Genomic DNA, 6,481 nt, shown 5'->3' with positions numbered 1-6,481 from the left:
TATCAAACTAAAATAATTTCGAAAAATATAAATGATAAACAAATTTTAAAAAATTTAAAAACATAGTGAAAATAATCAGATATTAGAATTATATTTTCAAAAAAAAAATTTAGTGACTGAATTTTTTTAAGAATAAAATTCCACACCAACTCTTCAGATTGGATTCTCCCTGAATCGTTCGACAACTTAAGAAATAATTTATTATTTATTGCGTATTTTCATATTTTTTATAAATTTATTTATCGTCCTATTTTAGATTTTTTTTCAATGATACGAAGTTTTAAATTGAAAAACATGTCAGAATCGAAAGATTTTTTCTGTAACCAAATCCAGGCCGAAGGGGCCACAACATACTCTTTGCTTCATTATTTTAATAACAATTTCTAAGTGATGTGGAGAATTTGTCTCCCGTTAAGTTGTATTAGAATTTAAATTTCAAGAGTGGAACATATAAAACTCATTGTAACGAGTGTGAGTGGGCTGATTTTGTTTGTTAGGGAAGGAAAAGTAGTGATATATTTTAGGAGAATGTTAGGTAATTAATAATTTTTTTAAATAATATGAATAATTATCAATTAAATTAAAATATATTATACTTTTAAATTATTTATCTAAATTTTAATATTAGAATAACTATTCGTACACTTAGTGAAATGAACATTTGATATATTTATTGTTCATATTATTTAGTATTTTTATTGTTTATTTATATTTTTTTATATTTTAATATTATAATTTTTTTATGTTTTTTAAAAGGATTTTGTTAGGTAAACAATAATTTTTGTGAACAATATGAACAATGGGTTTTAAAATTGGCCAAATAAAGTAAAAATACACTATACCCCAAATTATATATCTAAATTTTAATATTAGGATAACCATCTGCATACTTAGTGAATTGAACATCCAATATATCTATTGTTTATATTGTTTAATATTTTTATTGTTTATCTATATTTTTTTCTTTTTAAAATTATGGAAAGTACACAAATTAGAGAGTCCAATTTCTGTATCTCAAAATTTTTTTTAACACAAATCGTACGATCTAATTTGTGTACTTCTACAAATCACTACAGTCCAATTTATGTATTTCTAATAAATCGGACGGTCTAATTTCTTTTCTCTAATTAAACAGTTTCACAATTAAAAATAACACTTCAATCATCTCCATTTTAAAAAAATATCATTACCACACTAATATTAAATATAAAAAGTTCGTGAGTGAGCGTGTAATGTCAAACAAAAAAGAATAAGGGCCGTTTGGAAAACTCTAGAAGTAGCTTTTTTTAACTTTTGACTTATGAAAAGTAGTAGTATTAATGTCGGGTGCAATTTTCAAAATCAAATTGCAACTTTCTAAGAAGCTATTTTGGAGCTTATAGAAAAGTTAAAAAAAATGACTTCTCTCATAATACTTCTACTTTTCATTATATTTTTTTAAAATAAGCACTTTTAGAATTAAAAATCTAAACACAAAATAACTTATTTATAAGTTACTTTTAACAGAGTCATTTATTGTTTAAATTATTTTATCAAAAAAAATTTAATTAAGTTAGTTACCCAAATTGAACCTAATTCTATAGTGTTTATAAATTTTGTGTTTACTTTATGTAAGCCTGAATGTTGAAACTTGAAAGATAAAATTCAGCATCACGGAAAAGAAAAAGACATAACAGTCCAAGATTCCAAACTGAACCGGTACAATTATATAATATGCAAAAGTAAATCCAAAGCCATAATAATGTAGGCACGTGGGCTGACTGGCTGAGTACCATATAGTCATATACCTATCAATTTCTTATCCTATAGTAGAGGACTCACGCCAAACAGATGTTTTCGAAAAATCCACCACTCACGTAAACATCACAAAAACAACTTTTTTTTTAAAAACGATGTGGCAAAATTTAAATTATATATTCTAAAACCACATTTTTCACTACAAAACACTTAAAATCATAGTTTTTTATAAGAAAAAACATTACCTAATGAAAAAAAGTAAATTAGAAGATTTAAGAGAAGAAATTATTAAATTATCAAAATTAATAGATCAAAAACTAATGATTTTAACTAATGTTAATTGTAATGACACCAAATTTTTAAAATCAATACAAAATGATTTTTTTTAAAATTTTTATTTTATTATAAGTTTTATTGAAGGACTTCAAAAACTTGAAAAAACTTATATTTTCCACGGAATTTCTAAAAAATGCTATCATGGAAATAATTTTCCACATCTTTATCATACTTTTAACCCACAATTAATATCTATAGTAGATATGCTTGAAGAAATTTTAGTATCCATAAAATTTCAAAGAAATAAGGAAAAAGAGGAACCTAATATAAACGAAATCAAACAGATATTAAATAAATACTTTCAGAAAGAGAATCCCAAAGAAGAAAATTTTCAAAATATAATCAACATAACAGAATTAAAAGTAAAACCACCATTGAAATGATGAATATCGAAGAAAAATTAGAAGAAGTTACAATGCTTTTTAAACAATTAAAAATGGCTCAAAAAAATAATATTATGGAACAGGAATTTCAAATAGAAGAAAAATTAGTAAATTCTGAAAATATAGAAAATGAAAAACACATCCTAGATTATTCAAGTGACGAAGAACCAGCAATTCCAATACAAGTAAAAAACGAAGCTGGAACATCTAAAGATAGTCAATCTCAATTTAAATGGAAATAGGTTTTGAAAATTTTGCTTTTAAAAAGGGATTTATAAATAAAGATTCAAAATATACAAAAATACCATCAAAATATGTTCCTAAAATTCAGGAAATGGAAGGAAAAAGAATGCTCGATTTAGATTGTAAAAAGAATGAAAAAGAAATTTTCGAGAACTGGTTGAATTCCTTCTTATTAGAAGCCTTTACTAATCCAAAACTTAGTGAATTATCTGGAAGAGATATTTGGAATTACATAGGGTTTCATACAAAAGGAACTGTAAGAGATTATATGACATCAATAGAAAACCAAATAATAGAAGAATTAGCAATAAAAACAACAGCTTATGATAAGATATTACATATAATGATGATTCTATATAAATAATTTTTTAGAAAAAATATTATAGATCATAGACAAAAAGTCTATAATAAAGAATATCAAGAAGCAAAAAACCATTTAGCTAATATTCAGATATATGATTTATGTAATGTGGAATCTTATATATGTGAATATAGAATACATTATTATAAATTAAAAGAAGAAGATAAAGACCATTATCTTAGTTGTATATAACAAAACTTCCATATCCTGCTAATGAATTTATAATGGGAAGATTTATAAGAGAAATAAATAGAGGGACAATTGAAAATAATTTTGGTGGAGCAACCTTTGCAATAAGAGAGGAAATAAAAGAACGTTGTATGCAAGAAGCAACTCAAAAAAGATTTGCAAATATAATTAGAATTTGATGTCAGGATAATGAAGAGATACCTCAAAAATATGGTCTTAATAAAAATTTTCAAAGAAAAAGAAAATATCAATTTAGAAAAAGAAAATACTATCCAAACTGGAGAAAAAAGAGGTATTTTAGAAAAAGAAATAACAATAAAAACAAAAGACAAAAAAATGACTATTGCCCAAATAAAAAAGAAAATTATAAGTGTTGGTATTGTCAAGAAGAAGGACACTATGCAAATGAATGTCCAAAAAAGAAGGATAAAAAAGACCTTACCAAACAATTAGAAATTGCTAAGTCTTGTTTTATGGAACCATTAGAGGAATCAGATGATAACTTAGACTATATTTTTGAATATGTCTCAGAAACAGACTCAGAGACTGAGTAATAATGCTACATTTATTACTATAAAAATAACAGAAAAGTTTTTAAATGCTTTCATAGATACTGGAGCGACACAATGCTTTGCTAGTTCAAATATAAAACTTGATTGGAAAAAATTAAAGAAACCATTAAGAGTTAGAATAGCTGACAAATCAATACATAAAATTGACCAAAAAGCTGAAATGGCTGAAATATTTATTCAAAATTATAAATTCATTGTTCCATCCATATATATGCTAGATTCTGGAATGGATTTTATTATAGGAAATAACTTCTTAAAGTTATATCATCCATTCATTCAAGAATTAACATATATAGTTTTAAAAGCTCCACACGATTCTTCAATAAATCAAAAATCAAAACGTATAAAAATACCAACTACTACTATAGATAAGATCTTAAAATTTAAAATATTTTCTATATTAGAAACATGTTATTTAAATTTATATTTTCTGATAAATATTCCAAAAAATAATCTTGAAATAAAGATAGAAGAACTTTTGGATGAAATTTGTGCTGAAAATCCTTTAGATATTAAAAATACAAATAAAGAATTAGTAAACATTAAATTAAAAGATCCTACAAAAGAAATAAATGTTTCAAATAAAATTCCTTATTCCACAAGAGATAGAGAAGAGTTCTCATTAGAATGTAAAGATCTGTTGGAAAAAGGAATTATAAGATTTAGTAAAAGTCCTCGTGCGGCTCCGGTCTTTTATGTCGAAAACAATAATGAAATTAAAAGGGGAAAACGAATAATGGTAATTAATTATAAGAAGATGAATGAAGCAACTGTTAGTGATGCTCATAAACTTCCAAGAAAAGATTCTATTTTAGAAAAAATCAAAGGAGCAACTTGGTTTTCATCCCTTGATGCAAAATCAGGATAGTGGCAACTTCGTTTAGACGAAGAAACAAAGAAATTAACTGCTTTTACTTGCCCAACAAAAGAATCAACAAGTGTGTTGCTCTATGAATGGAATGTATTACCATTCGGATTAAAACAAGCCCCAGGTATTTATCAAAGATTTATGGAAGAAAATCTAAAAGAGTTAAATGAATTTGTTTTAGTTTACATTGATGATATATTAATTTTTATAAAACAGGATAAAGAAGAACATCTTCAAAAATTATTAATAGTTTTAGAAAGATGTAAAGAAAAATGATTAGTTCTTAGCAAAAAGAAAGCAAGAATGGCAACACAAGAAATAGAGTTTCTTGGATTAATTCTATCCACCCAAGAAAAGCTAAAACTTCAACCAAATGTTTTAGAAAAGGTAAATTTATTTCCTAATAAAATAGAAGATAGAAAATAATTACAAAGATTTTTAGGGTGTATAAATTATATTTCTGATCAAGGATTTTTAAAAAATATAAGAAAATATACTAAAAACTTATTTCCAAAAATAAGCACTAAAAAAGAATGGAAATGGAAAGAAAAAGATAGTATGCAAATTTAAAGAGTCAAAGAATTATGTGAAAAGCTTCCAGAACTTTATATTCCAGAAGAAAACGACTACTTAATAGTAGAAACAGATGCTTCAGACATAACCTAGTTAGGATGTCTAAAAGCTAAGAAAGCTATAAAAAGTTTGGAACAAGAAAAAGAATCACTAGATTCTAAATATTCCCCAAAGGAATTACTTTGCAGGTATATTTCAGGGACTTTTACTCCAACAGAACAGAGATATACTACTCATGAAAAGGAAACTCTAGCAGCAATTAAATCTCTTAAAAAATAGAAATTTGATTTACTACCCAGAGAATTTACACTAAGGACAGATTCAAGTTACCTAACAGGTTTCATACGATATAATTTAAAGGTTGATTATAATCATGGACGATTGGTAAGATGGCAATTATTTTTGTTACAGTATCCAATAAAAATTGAATATATTAAGGATGACAAAAATGTTATTGCAGATACATTAACAAGAGAATGGAGTTCGTCTACAACGCATTAGATCAAGAAATTCAAAAATATGAGTAAGAGCTCGAAAAATGCAAGCATTGTCAGCAAATAAGGATACAGATCCAATCCCTCAAGAAGGCCATTGAGACAATGAAATCAACACAACAAGCAAAACCATCAGAGTTCAGCCAGCTAAGCATGGTGGACAAATCAGGTGAAGAAAAAATTTCAGAAAATAAAACAATTGCTGAAATTTTTAAAAAATCCACCCAAGATAAAAAATATTATGTAATTTATAATGGCCCCATGAAAGGAGTATATGATGTCTGGAAAAAAGCAGCACCATTCACACATCAATCAAGGATAATTCATAAAGGAGGATTTTTAACACTAGAAGAGGCAAAGGAATCCTTCAGGGAATATGAGGCTCTTCATCCAGAGCAAATCCTAAAAAGAGCAGATAAAGCTCCAATTCAAACCCAGAGAACAGGGATAATAAGAAATATTCCTACAAGGGCTGAAATAAAGGAAAAGAAAAGGGTATGTAGATCAAATCTCAGAGAAACCCTTAATATAGTCCTGAATTGGACTAAAGAAAAAGGGCAATTTTGGGATATTATCCTATTGCCAAAGAACAGCTAACAAAGCTGGTTATATTTCCAGATGCTTCCCCATCTGACACTTATCAGTTTTTTCAGTATGGATTAATTGATACAATTTTAATTTTTAATGATCTAAAAATTATTAATGAGTTTCCTGCAAGATTCGTT

Source organism: Arachis ipaensis, chromosome B03 (genome assembly GCF_000816755.2).
Source record: "Arachis ipaensis cultivar K30076 chromosome B03, Araip1.1, whole genome shotgun sequence".
Classification (NCBI taxonomy): Eukaryota; Viridiplantae; Streptophyta; class Magnoliopsida; order Fabales; family Fabaceae; genus Arachis; species Arachis ipaensis.
This window is presented reverse-complemented; position numbering follows the sequence as displayed.